General features: G+C 40.1%; 2 pseudogenes; one reads left to right on the plus strand and one right to left on the minus strand.

The window, feature by feature from the left end:
* Positions 1–370: 370 nt before the first annotated feature.
* Positions 371–11614, minus strand: LOC109102241 (annotated as a pseudogene).
* A 1336-nt stretch (positions 11615–12950) lies between these two features.
* Positions 12951–14436, plus strand: LOC122144498 (annotated as a pseudogene).
* Positions 14437–14447: the final 11 nt, after the last annotated feature.

Raw genomic sequence — 14447 nt, forward strand, 5'->3', positions numbered from 1 at the left:
TCAATAGCTATAATTGCAACCTATGTTACTGTATTTGGACATCTTTTCATATTTTCATGTTATCCTTATGTAATGCAATCCAGACAGGTCAGTCCTCTAGCGGCTGGGTACGTGAATGTTACGTGACTGAATGTGATCTATGAATCTCAGTCTTTGCTTATGGGAAACTTCCTTGTTGTTTCGACAAAGTAGTGTAGAAATGAACAGCTCATGGACGTGAATAGCACAGTGGCTGCCGGAGGTGCATAATCAGAGGGGCTAATGGTAAGAGACAACACCCCAGTGTTGCTATTTTCATTTATTATAACATTACTCTGAGAAGTTTAATTTCAATGTCTCTAGGTCTACTACCACCCTACGCACACCACTTCTAAGTGGAACAGGAAAGGACGACACTACCCAGGAAACGGTCAGTTGCTGTGAATCGTGATGATGCCTTTGCCATTTAGTTTGCATTGAACGTGCAGCTGGGTGTCATACTGGACACTAGAAAAGCGCACAGCCACCAGCGGGGAAGAGTAGTTCACCTGTTTATAGAAATGGTGAAAAATGCTATGAAATGCTATAAAGTCATGAGGAATTCTGGGATAAATGTTAAGTAGGATCACTTACATGTCTCAGTTTCCCATAATAGGGATAGTACCGCAAGTTGAAGATATTTCTGGAAAAAACTGGACTTCTCCAAGAGGCCTTCAGTTGACCCCTTTCTGGAAAAGCATTGGAGGAGATCCAAAATTGTTACTGTTTGGAATACTGCAAAGAAACTGGGTTGTTATACTGTATAATTATTTTATTTAGCTATTTGATATAGTATTAATGGATTGTGCTAGTCATTAATTGTTAACCTTTACTCCACATGTAACATTTACTGGAGTGCCTTGACCAGGCAGATACCCGAGAATCTGTCACAACAGAAAAGGTAGTCAAGTGTTAATTAACCATTGAGACTGGCTTGATTACTTAATGGTTAACTGCAGGATTTGTAATTTGTCGTTTGCTTGTTTTAACCACAAGATGGCACTAGAGCTTCAGAGCTTTATTTATTCTGTTTTGGAGATGATTTTGTTCAGCAAACAAAATGTTATTTGTACAAGTATATGATATTCTCTATTTCAATCTCACCCGATTCATTTTGACGAGGATTGCAGGGTTTCTCCCTTTGAGTTAGCCGAAATCTTGTCCTTCAGGCCGGAAGCATTCACCCAGCCAGGACCTCTTAAACTGACATGCCTTGCGCTCGGCACTCTCTTCTAAGTCTTCTTGCTTGAAATACGTATTTCCCCTCGCAGTTAATGTTCCGCCTATCCTGCACTCCATCGTCATAGGCTGAACACAGCCATGGCGAGGAAACCATAATAAAAGAGATGGAGAGATAGACAGAGAGAGAGAGAGAGATAGACCATAAAATAACCAGACAATGGCTGCTGCCCAGCCTGGGCCTCTACAACTTAGAGGCCCAGCACAAAAAGTGGGGGCCCCTGGCAGCACTGAGTGCACAAAAGGGGTTCCCTCCTTGTCAGTATTTCTATAGACCGCAGGATTTGTTAACAGCGTGCTGGAGCGATTTGAATCTGTGCCCACTGAACAGAAAACGTATCTTCCCTATTAAAGAGTGTAAAACCAAACTCAGTAACCTTAGTTGTTCTCCTCATCCAGAACTTACGTTTCAGATGGCTTCCAGTGCTTTCGCATACTTCTTCCACACGAGCTTCGGTCGGAGGCATTGAAAGCAATGTCAAAAACCCATGAGCTACATCTACATGAGGAAACATAGTCATGACCTGCCGGGGGGGAGAAACAGAAGATTTGAAACTGCAGTGAGAATACAAGAATAACTGTATTAAGCTCAAAGCTTAATTTTAAATCATCCATCCATTTCATTCCCCAAAAACCCTTTTTTTCATACTCTTTGAATGTTATCAAAGTAAAATGCATTTTTTTCCAACCTGGTGGCATCACTCTGTCAGTGTAGGTGGGAGCATATGGACTAATTGACCACATCAGGCAGCACATACCACCAGCAAACATAGCCGCGAGGAAAATGTATTAATGCTGGAGTAAAAGAGCAGAATGAGGCCTGGAAAAAAAGAAGATAAGAAAATAATGATGAATAAAGCAAGATTTAAGTGAGGAAACCTCTTGTAAAATATTTTAGTAGAATAACTGATTCACGTAAAAAGGTATTAGTAAAGTGAATGCTCACAACCCCTGCAATCAGACTGGGACAGTTTATCATATAGGAATTTCTTTCTTATATGTATGTATCTTCATTCAGTTGACCATTCAAATATTAAGCCTTTTCATTTGTTATTAATTATTCTTCATCAACCTTTCCATTGTGGAAGTGTTCAAGACACTAAAGTCAATGAAACTTGGCATATAAGACCCAGCAAAAAAGTGTAGCCATTGTCCTTTAATTTTCAATTAAGAGTCCATTAACAGCTGATCAATGGGATGTGCCGTCAAAACTAAACGGCTTTTGCTTTGCATGCACAGACAATTTCACAGGGACTAGCTGCAGCCTGTCTTGTGTCCCCCAGTTACAAAAAAAGCATTTCTGTTTGAGCCTGGTGAAAATTCTTTCATTCAGGGAACACAGTGAACCTCCGGTTGCCATCACGGGTGACGGACGTTTGCAGCCATACAGAGCCACAGCCAGCTCCAAGGAGCCCGATCACCCCATTCTTGCATTGTGAGGCCTCTGCACTCTCCTTTCATGGGACATGCATCACAGCCCTCCAGCAGCCCCTCCTCTGCGCTAAGGAAGACTACGGCTGTTTATTTAATCCACCTCCGGCACATTCCCTATCATATCATGCCCATGTAAAGCATGGAGATGTTGCATCAAGACAAACGCTCAATTCGGGCCATTGTGGTGTTGAGATTTCCCTCTTTACCCCCAGGAAACATTCATATTGCTGTCTAGAGTAATTGTCCCGATGGGAATTTGCTGTGTTTGCTTAGCAACGGGACGTGTCAGAGGCAGCGATTGGCTGCTCTGTCATCATCGGACGTCTTCAGGAAATGCTCGCTGCCAAAAAAGTTCTGAGCTCGGACAAAAAAACGCTACGTTAAGTTGTGCCGTTGATCTGAGAACATGTTGGAGGAGATCTGGAGGTCAAGGGGGCTTTGGGAAAGAGGGAGAGGAAAGCACGGTAGGGTATATGGAATGTGATCCCAGGCCAGCTAAGGGACTGTGACATTCGCTCTCCCACTGAGGACCATTCCCCAGGCAGTCTGTTTTTGTCAAGATGTCTCTAAGCTATCTGTGCACCTATTGTGTAAACACTAAGACTTGGACATGCACACACACACACACACACACACGGACCGACAGTGACAGCGGTGTAACATTCACACACACTTTGTCTGAGCAAGCAGAAGCACAGTTCATCACCCCTCATCCCCGCAACTCATTCCCATAAAGAATGAGCAAAAACAATAAGCAATAGTCTCACTTGCTTTTGCTTCTATGGTGAGAACTGAACATTCACTAATTTAAAGACTGTACAGGTCCAAGTACAATTTGGATGCGCTCTCTCCACCCACAGACAAATGCCCTTTTTGTTTTGCCATTGAAACGGGTATCCTGTGTTGTGGACATTCAAATATAATTTGTCTTGTACTGCTTCACTCCAGCTCTTCCCGAGAGCGCCCATAAACTCCTTAGTCCCTGTGTGTTCCACAGGTAAGTCGTTAAGTTTAAGGACAAGGGAGGGTCGTCGATTGTCTCATGCAGCGTCCTCTTGGGGTTGGGTGGGGCTTGGGCTTCCATTTCTCAAAGTTAAGGTCATCCTGCTCCAGAGGCTGATGTTCTACCAGTCCTTCCTGTTCCACTTCCATGGCCTCAGCTAGTTCGTGTTTGTGAAGCGATCCTGCACGCTAAAGACACAACGCGGAAAACGGTAATAAGCATGTGTTCTGAATCACAATAGTAAGTAGTGTAAAAAAAAATAAAAGCCCACTGCAATAAGCATTAAAATGGTTAAAACTCACTGTAATGTTGATAATATTGTCTGATGCTCTTAAAAAGAGGAAAGGCTAGGGAGAAGAGTTAGACAAATATTTATCTTCAAAAAAGTGAAAAGCAAGTGCATGAAAGCATGTGAAGATGAAAGACGACGTTTCACAATCCCATTGATCTATGAGAGGCAGAAGAGGACACACACACGCGCTGACCCCTGTTGGGAGATCTAAACTCTCACAGCTGCACAAGATCTGCAGGGTCACTCTTCAGCCAGATGTTACACACTCATTCTCAATATCAAGACACACATAAATGTGCTTTTAAAAAAGGTTATAAGCTGTGGAAACAATAAGGATTCAGTACGGTTAACATTAGTTAATGCATTTATGATCATTAACTAACACATAAAAAATATTGTTTTTAATCTAGGTTAATATTAATTCCGATATAGAAACAAGCCTTTTCAAGTTGTATTAAGATTTACTACTGTGTATTGTGAATGAACATCAAATATAAATTGTTCGTTTTACTTCATGATACCTAATGCATTTACATAATGGTTCATTCAATCGAACGTGTTGCCATAATACTGTAAATAGTTTCGGACTTAAGTTTTACTTTAGTGTTATTTAATATGATGCAATAAATACAAGTCATTTTTAACAAGGCCAGGTAAGGTAGAAACCGCTCCTTAAAGATACCAGAGGGATTTTCAAATGCCTCTTGTGTGATACAGTTGTTACTTGTACCAGTAATGAATTGAAAAAATAATAATAATACAAGAAGGTTGACTTACGCGTTGGGCTAATACCACGGTTTATTCTGCGTTCTGTTTATATTGGTGACCTACTATATATGGCACCGAGCACTTAATCACAGCAAGGAAATGTTCATTACAATGCCCTGATCAAAAGTAACCACCATAAGTCTGGTGCATTATGGTTATGGTCACTTGCCAGCTTTGAAACTTTGTCTTCCAGGAGCAGGTCCTCCGCCCCTCCCCGTGTAGAGTCCGCGCTCCATGATCTCTACCTGAACGATAATAAAGGTACTGTTAAACCAATCACATAGTACGAGCGGTCCAGGCGATTTACTGCCAGATTTTCAGGTCCGCGAATAAAGTCTGCAGCAGTCCAAGAAAGTCAAATCTACGTGTGGAAACAACTGTTTCAGACTTTTTTTTTTTAAAGAAGAAGAATATTTCGATGTTCTTCTGTGAAGAAAATGTGGGGGGAAAAGCTTAGGGGGGGAAAAAGTTAATACCAGAGTGCCCCCCAAATAAAGTCTTGATGAATGCAATGAGGCGATTCTTGCAGGTTTCACGTCACGCTGGCTGCACAAAGGTGTTACTTGTGGTTTTCGGAATTGTTCTTGAATTTCATTTGAGTTTTTCCTCTTAGAAACGGATTGTTGGGTGGCGGAGGAGCTTTTCTCGCTAGGAGTCGAGCGATCACAGTGAATGGAGTTGAATGGAGTTGAGAATGGAGAGGGAAGGGAAAGTGGGGGTTGGGATACGAAGTGGAGTTTTTGTTTGGCAGCAGCTTCGTTTGTTGTTGTGTGGGAATTCTGCACCACGCACAACCACATAGTTTCATTGTCGCCTGCTGAAACAAGCTCTACTCAAAGACCCACAAGCTTTTTATAAGTTTCTTTTCTAATCTACATTTTTGCCGTCGTCATTCACTACAATCGGCAACCGCATCAGAACAGTGCGGTTTAGTATGCAGGAGCCTTCACTAAACAATCCCATTTGACTCGCTGGGCTGTTCAACTGGAGATGAGTATTCACGCGCATTACATAAAGCATTAAAGAGACCGGAAACGCAAAATGTGAAAATGTGTGCCAGCTTTGGTCGGCGGTTGGCCGTCAACAAAGGCGTAATAAATTCAGAAAGTTGTAATCCAAGCTTAATATTTGTACACAGATCACGTTGAGCGAGTTAGGCTTCCGTGAACCCGCTGATTTTTTTAAACCCTGAAAAGAACCCCGCGTCATGGAAAAATTCGGTCTTGTCTGGTTCTTTCTGCTGTCTTTTGGTAGAGAGCAGGTCACGATGATCGCAAAGAAAGACCATCAAGAACTGAAAACGAGCACCCAAATGCATCTTCATGCTTACTTTGTGACAAAGCCTAGGCTGGAGGGGAGAATTGAGATCAATATATGTTAATTTAGTGTTTTAGAATCCTAATTTTGGTACACAAACAAAACACAGAACAAACAAACACTAAGTAGAAGTTGAATGCTTTGATTTTGGTAAAAAGCAAAAGGGCGATGGAGGGAATCCATTCAATAAACATTCTTATTATACACTGGCCGTCGAAACAATCCTACGTCGCAGTGGGTGGCAGAAATTCGCCAGCAGATGTGACACATAAAACTAAAATATTTGTTTTGTTGTGCATTTCTTTGTTGTGCGGGCCTTGTTCTTAAATTTGGTTCAGCGGTGGGGGGGGATTTTAGACTATGGCTTTAACTGCAGACATTTTGACTCTTCTCACCTCAGATATTTTCTTTATGATATGCGTTGTGTGGTGTGTGTGTGTGTGTGTGGGGGTGTGTGAAGATGAGAGAGAAGATAATGAGGGTCGGGTGCATTAGATTTCAAGCTGCACGAGTAAAAAATAATTAACAAACAGCAGAGTTATCAATAAATTTAGTTTTTATTTTCTTACTTTTTGTGGTGTCACAAACTACCTGGATGATGGCGCACTTGCATATTACTTCGATATTGGCTTCTAGGTCTGAGACTTTCAAAAAAAGCCAGTATTGTAGGGGGAGGCGAGGCAAGCCACGGCACAACACTACCATTAAAAGTCGTTTCGTAATTAGCCAATCAAATTGTTACTTATTGATATATTCGCAGGCTATGCATGGCGTAATTATTATATATGTGAAATGTAATCCGGTAAATATGTTGATGCGAGCTTCTCTATAAGCCGTTGTGAATATATGTTAGGACTTTGTAGAAATTTTCTGATGCAGTCACATCAACTGAATACCAGAACTTGTTTATTAGTTGTAGTCGGTTCTTTTGGAATTCTAGTTCTACATGGCATTAGGTTTATAAACTGAATGCATGGCTTCAAATTTCTTGGAAGGGAAGCATGAAAATTATAAACACCCTTAAAGTAAAAACCACAACATTGAATCACCAGTGACTTAAACATGCACTTCACTTGACCTTATAAAAACGTGTTTAGCATGCATTCAAAGGACAACAACACTGATGACCTTAAGAACATATGAATCTATGTTTTGGAACAGGTTGCTTCTGAAAAGGACGGCTAGAAAGAAAAACGATTTCGAAATGACTCTCTTCTTACCGAGCACTTCGGCTCCTGATCCAATCGAGCGGATCTTGTTGCCTTGCGCATGCGCAGTGGCAGTTCACTCCGTGCGGGCGTTCTGCTGAAGGGAAGGGATGAGATCAGCCGATTCATGAGCAACAGGACTCAGACGCTGATGAAGAGCTCGGCTACAACGGGAGACGCCATAGGGGTCAGACAATGCCACGGCAGGAAAGGATTTTTCATTCATTACGTATGAGGGAAAGCCATCTTATTCATTCAGTGACTAGGTTTTTTGTATTTTGACTTGGTGAAAGTCATTAACTGCAGCGAATGGCGGCATAAACCTGAAGGTACAATGCCAGCGGGGCTGAGGCCGCAAGGCCAGCGGTATACATCAGATGCGCATGGGTAAGTACAAGGTCAATGGCAGTCAATGTCGCCCTGCAGAACATTATCGGTCACAAGGAGGACATTTATACGCTCTGTATTTACATTTTTTTAGACTGCGATTAGCAAACGTTTATTCGTAGCATTTTTTAGGAATATACTATCGCAAGAGAAGAAATACGCGTTCCTTAACCTACGTTCCTGCATAGGTCTCAGATGTCCCCAATGAAAAATCGATGTAACAACTGATTGAATATTGTAAACTAAAAAATACACAACACCGTCAAGTGACATTTTAGTGTATAGTTCAAATATGTTTTGTTTAGTTGATGGAAACCCAGCATATTACATCACCGACATTTATCTGTGTTTTCTGGGTTGTTGGCCGTTGTGGACTTTAGCAGCTGTAGATGACTATAAGACCAACAATGAGGCCAAATATACTGAATTTTATGCTTTGCTTATTGCTTTTGCTTTGCTCTTGGCTTTACCCCAAAACCGACACGTGCCTCGACTGAAGCCACTAGTAGCCAAAATGCGGCCTCAAGGAAGGGCGTGTTGTGGCGTTGGCATCTATCTTACATCCACTGTTCTTTTCCAGGATCATTTAAGAGGAGGAAAAGCAAGAAAAAAAGATAGTAGTCATCATAGTAACCGTGATGCTCCTTTTATGGTCTCCCCTACTCTCCTGGTCTTTGGTCTGCCATCTACGACAGGGACTCAAAAACATCACTGTCGCGTGGCTACTATCAAGGAGTCATTGTAAGTGATGCTACTAATGTTCATCGTCGTGCGTAGTTTAAGAAACAGACTGCAACACCATCCTCTGTGTCTATAAATGGGTTTTGTGATGTACAGTACCTGCAGGGAAGGAAAGGCTTCACACTTTTATTTAGTTTTCCGCGTGTCCCACCATTATGGTGACCGGTGATTGTCATGACACTCATTACTGTAAGGTTGAACTGCGTGAATTCATCCATTCATTATTTAACAGCAAGTATCATTTTGATTCAACACTCTAGGATAAAAGGTATAACAAGGATAAGTACCAGTTCATAACGTTTTGTAGCAAGTCAACAGGTTGTTTTTCCCTAGTATTCTGCGGGCCATCGACCTGTTTTGAAACAGTCTATTGGTGGGGACAATGGCCACCGATTTCCATATATTGTTGACCACACCAATTAAATAAAAGATACTGATTGCAGAAAGACAAAGGCTTTTGTGGGAATGAAGAGATGTTATGTTGGTTCTTAATTACTAGGTTTTAGACTTTGAAATTATAGGGGATATTTTACAAACTATATGTTTTTTCAACCCTTTTATATTTACAGCTTGGCTTCGGGTCCTTTTCTGGGAATCTGCGCCCATTCCATATTGATAGCGAATAAGGGGATTGAGGAGATGGGTAAGGGGTCTTTTATTACACTGCATCATTTAGGATTCTGGGATTATGCATTCCATCATCCAATAGGACGATTTCTAACCAAATACGCGCACAGAAACAACCGAGTTTCAATACTCCAACTGTTTGTTTTTAGTGTTGTGTCATAATGGCCAGAAACTGGCTCACACAGGTTTTGGAGCTCGAATTATAACCGGGCATGTTGGCAGCCCCTGTGGTGAGATCGCACCCAGAAATAATCTCAGTTGTAAGGGGATGCTTGGAGTGGATGTCCAGGCAGGAAATTTTCAGCAGCCATTTTTGCAGTGCAAAGGGAATAGGGAGGTTCCACAATCCAAACTAAAGAATGCGATTAAGATGGCACTAGATGGCCGAATCATAGGACATACAGGGACAGGTCACTTGCCGGGGAGAGGTGCAAGGATACACACTTCCACCCCTTGGAGTCGAAGTGGTTAGAGAATATATTGGTGGTCTGGGAGTCTGACGATTTTGTAAACCTGAAAAAAACCTTGAAATATTTGTTAGTTTTCTGAATAAGGTCAAACACGGAACAATGACGGCTTTGCACTATTCCTAGTCCCCTAACTCAAATAAGACAACCTTGGTAGCAAAATTGGAGCATCCCTCGCCTCAATCCTTGTGTACAGATGGTCAGCTGTTCTTGTTTCCAGTGAAAGCACAACAGATTGCTCTTTTTTAGTATATTGTTTTTTAAAATCATGCTGGAGACCATGATACATAAGGTTCAACCAGTTCATGCAGCTTCAACGCTGCTGTGTCATTATAGCAAAAAGTGGAGACAAACTAAAAGCATTAAGGACCATTCTGAAACGTATGATCAGTTTTTTAAAAACCTCCTGTTACTCACTTTTGTACGCCAAATGACATAAGTTGTATTACAGTTAAAAAGAAAATAATATAAAAATATAAATATATTATAATATATAACTTATACTGATTTATATTTATAAGGATAAATCTACAATAAAATATACATATGTTTTAAATTTTATTATATTAAATAATATTAAATATAATTGAACTTATTTATTCACAGTATTTAAATTTATAGAACACTACCATTTCAGAATAGCCGGAAAGATGTTTTTGAAATAAGATTTTTAATGCTCACCGAGCACGCAATATGATTTGATCCAAAATCCATGAATATTGTGACATATCATTTACACCAATTTTCAGAATCATTGATCCAGTCCTTTAGCGTCACAATGAGCTTGCATGAAATAATTCTAATGTGCTGTGTTTGGTGCTTTAACAAACATTTTGGGATTATTATCAACAGTTGAAAACTGTTAAAAAGTTGTGTAAACGGTGATTTCTTTTTTCAAGATTCCTTTTGTAACATTATAAAAGGTCTTTATTCATTATTTTTCATTAATTGGAATGCCATCCTTGCGGAATAACAGTAATAATTTTTGTTCAAAAATTGTTTTAGATAATATTTTTGGCGCCCCCAACATCTGAACATTAAGGGATTGATATTATATTGTATTATTTATAAGAGAAATATTAAAAAACCATAATATACCATTCTTTTCTTAATTTCGACAAAAATATGCAAAACAGAAGCATTTTCAACACCGGTCTCAACCTTTCTTTTTAAGACGGCGAATTACTTATTTTAAGATATGGATTGATTTTAGATTAGATCTTATCAAGAATGACACTCAAAATGAAATTATTGTTTAATCAGCTTTGGGGCAGTTAAATGTTTTCCCTTTTCTCTATCATACAGTGACACTAGACATGCCCTCTGCAAAGTGCCCTTTTTTATTGCCAGGAGAGAATGGAGGTGCCCGGTTTGGTTTGTTGGAATGGCAAGTGAAAGCAGTGCAGTGTTAAGTGGCAATAAGGCAGAATCCCATTTCAGATTCCATCTATCTCCATATCCCATAATAGACACATATACAACGATCTTAGACACAAACCCACTTCAATCGTTCTCTCTAGAAATTCGTGACAAGTAGTTATTGCCCCAGGTGTGGGAATGCACCATGCATGGAGCTACTCCAAGACAGGTGAAATATGCTGGACATTGCTGTCTGCTTACAGCTGGTGGCCTCCATTGTCTCCTCAGCTTCGTGTGGTGGCGTGCCTCCTTGTATGTGTCTATATGCGTATGGCGTTTTTGCTGCCAGACATATAGTAAGTGCTTCCACACCATGTTTATTTCTAAAATGCCTTTCTCGAAAAGTCAATTCGAGTTAAGAGTCATATCAGTACTTTCGTGGTGGTGTTGTTTCAAGGACCTCCGATCCACTATATGCTGGCCTGATGTGAATAGTACGGCCACGGGACCGTGCGTTTGAATTTAGATGTGAGTCGTCAGCCTGAGAGAAGCGCTCGTTCACGCCTCTGCATTTAGGGTTTTTTTGTTACAGTATATTAGATCCAATTAGAAAAACACATCTGTCTTCCAGGTTCACGTCTAACCGCATCTCGGGCTTCCCTGTAGCCTGCCGTGAAGGCACACTGCTACTGCTGTGATCTTTATCAACTGTGGCAAGTATGCTTGGTGTGAGAAAGTCCCATTTGGGATACATCCCTCCCTAGGATACCCTCTGCAAACAACGCAATCTGAGAAAAAAAAAATCGAACCACTATGCTATTTGTTTTTACCTTTTGGTTAAGTTCGGGTTTTATATTTGTGCTTGTAGGCAGTGGGTGCTTTCTAATCCCTGAATTACTCTGTTCGAAGCACTTGTGTTTATTGATGTTTCAGAGAGCATCCGCTTATGGGACTCCAGAATAAAGATTTTTTGGAAAAAATTTAGGAAATCCTCCAGCTGTGTGCATTTTAAGGTAGGTCTTTCCCCTTTTAGTCCCTCAATTGACATGGACCGCCCATTTATCTTTTATTTTTATAATAACACATGCCAATTAACATTAGCTTAATGCAATCATTTATTTTTAAAAATAAATTATATGCAAATAAACAATAAGCACAAAAAGATCATTCCCCTGGAACAAATATATATATATATATATATACAGAGCTGGGTAGTAACGGATTACATCNAATTATTATTACAGTATTTAAATATTATAGACACTACCATTCAGAATAGCCGGTAATATGTTTTTGAAATAAGTATTTTATGCTCACCGAGCACGCATTTATTTGATCAAAAATACATTAATATTGTGAAATATCATTACAATTTTCAGAATCATTGATCCAGTCTTTAGCGTCACATGCTTTCATGAAATAATTCTAATAAAAGCTGTCAGGTGCTTAAAAACCGTTTTTATTATTATCAACATTGAAAAACGGTTAAAAGTTATGTTATAAATGATTCTTTTTCATTAATCCTTTTGCTCCCTTATACTTGTCTGGGTTAGCGTGTTTGGGTGGTTGAATGCATCCTGTGTTGAATAACAGTAATAATTTTGTTCAAAAGTAAATTGTTTTTAGGAAATAGTTTTGGGCCCCAAACATTTTGAACAGTAGGGTATTGCCTATTATATTGTATTATTTATAATCAACAAATATTAAAACCATAATATAACCATTTTTTAAATTAAATTAGAAAAAATGCAAAACGTAAGCATTTTTCACCCGTCTCAAACCTTTCTTTTAAGGGGAGAATTCCTTTTTTAAAGATATGGATTTGGATTTAGATTAGCTATAAGCACAGAATGACACTCAAAATGAAAAGTTATTGGTTTAATTAATCAGATTTGGGCAGTTAAATGTTTTCCATTTTCTCTCATCATACAGTGCCACTAGACAATGAGCCTCCTGCAAAGTGCTTTTTATGGCAGAGAGAATGGAGTGACGGGTAATGGTTGTGAAATGGCAGGGAAATCAGGTGCAGTTAAGTGGCACTAAGGCAGAATCCATTCAGATTCCAGATATCTCCAGATCCCAGTAATAGACACATCTACAAGATCTTAGACAAACTACTTCAATCTGTCTCTATAGAAATCGTACATAGTAGTAGTGCCCAGGTGTGAATGCACATGCATGGAGCTACTCCAGCAGGTGAATATGCTGACATTGCTGTTCTGCTTACAGCTGGTGGCCTCCATTGTCTTCATCAGCTTCGGTGTGGTGGCGGCCTTCACTGTTGTGCTCTAGTGGATGGCGGTTTTTGCTGCAAGACATATAGTCAGTGCGTCCACAGCCATGTTCTTGGTAAAATGCATTTCCTCAGAAAATCATTGCAGTTAAAGTCATAGCATACTGCTGTTGTTGTTTCAAAGGACCTCAGACCACTATATGCTGGCCATGGTGAATATTACTCCAGCGGGAGGACTTTGCGTTTGATTTGATTGTGAGTCCGTCAGCCTGAGAGAGAGAAGCGCTCTCCTCCTCTGAATTTAAGGGTTTTGTTACTAGTATATTAGGATCTCATTTAGAAAATACATCTGTCTTCCAGGTTCACTGTCTAACCGCATCTCGGCGTCTCCTGTAACCCGCTCTGCGCGTGAAGAGCAACACCTGCTACTGCTGTGATCTTTACAACTGTGGCAAAATATGTTTGTGAGGAAAGTCCCATTTGGATACATCCCTCCTAGGATACCCTCTGCAAACAAGCAATCTGAGAAAAAAAAAAACAACAACTATGCTATCTTTGTTTTACCTTGGTTAAGTTCTGGTTTTATATTTGCTTGTATGCAGTAAAAAGCTTCTATGCCGCTGAAATTCAGCTCTGTTCGAAAGAACTTTGTGTTTATTTATGTTTCAGAGAGCATGCCCTCTTATGGCGGGACTTCAGAATAAAGATGTTTTAAAAAATTTTATAGGAAATCCCCTCCATGATTTGGAAGTAGGTCTTTTCCACTTTTAGTCCCTCAATGACATTGACAGCCCATTATTTGTTGGTGTTTAAAATCTTGAGTGTGGCTGTTACAGTCGCTGTACTTTACGTACAGTTACTTACTCGTGAGGGAAAGGAACTAAGAGTTTAGTGTCTCTGGTTCCTGTTTTTCACAGTTGAGGAGTGACCAGCAATTATTTAATTAAAAAGTGACCGTGAGCTTTAAATAAGGAGACTGGATATATTTGCCATTTCATGCTCTTTCTTAAGAGTGAGTGCACTGGTAGGCAGATGGTTTTTTTCTTTCTTTTGCATGAAGCGCTGGGTCAGGTCATGCTTTACCGCTTTCGTTGCTCTGTCTTCAACCTATATTCTTATTCTTTTTATGAGTCTCTTGTGAGAAATACTTTCTCCTCCTCTGATCTCAGTCGAGTGGCAACTTGCGAGGAGGGTACCATGATAAACAGAGGTGCGAGCGCCAGGACGTTTGTGCATCTTGTACCAACCTGCCTGTGTCTGCCTACTATCCTCAACATGTGCTCTTTTCTGGGAATCATCACGCCCGCGGTGCTCTGGGGCTTCAAAGACATGGTGATATTTGAAATGCCTGCAA

Source organism: Cyprinus carpio, unplaced genomic scaffold (genome assembly GCF_018340385.1).
Source record: "Cyprinus carpio isolate SPL01 unplaced genomic scaffold, ASM1834038v1 S000006696, whole genome shotgun sequence".
Taxonomy (NCBI): domain Eukaryota; kingdom Metazoa; phylum Chordata; class Actinopteri; order Cypriniformes; family Cyprinidae; genus Cyprinus; species Cyprinus carpio.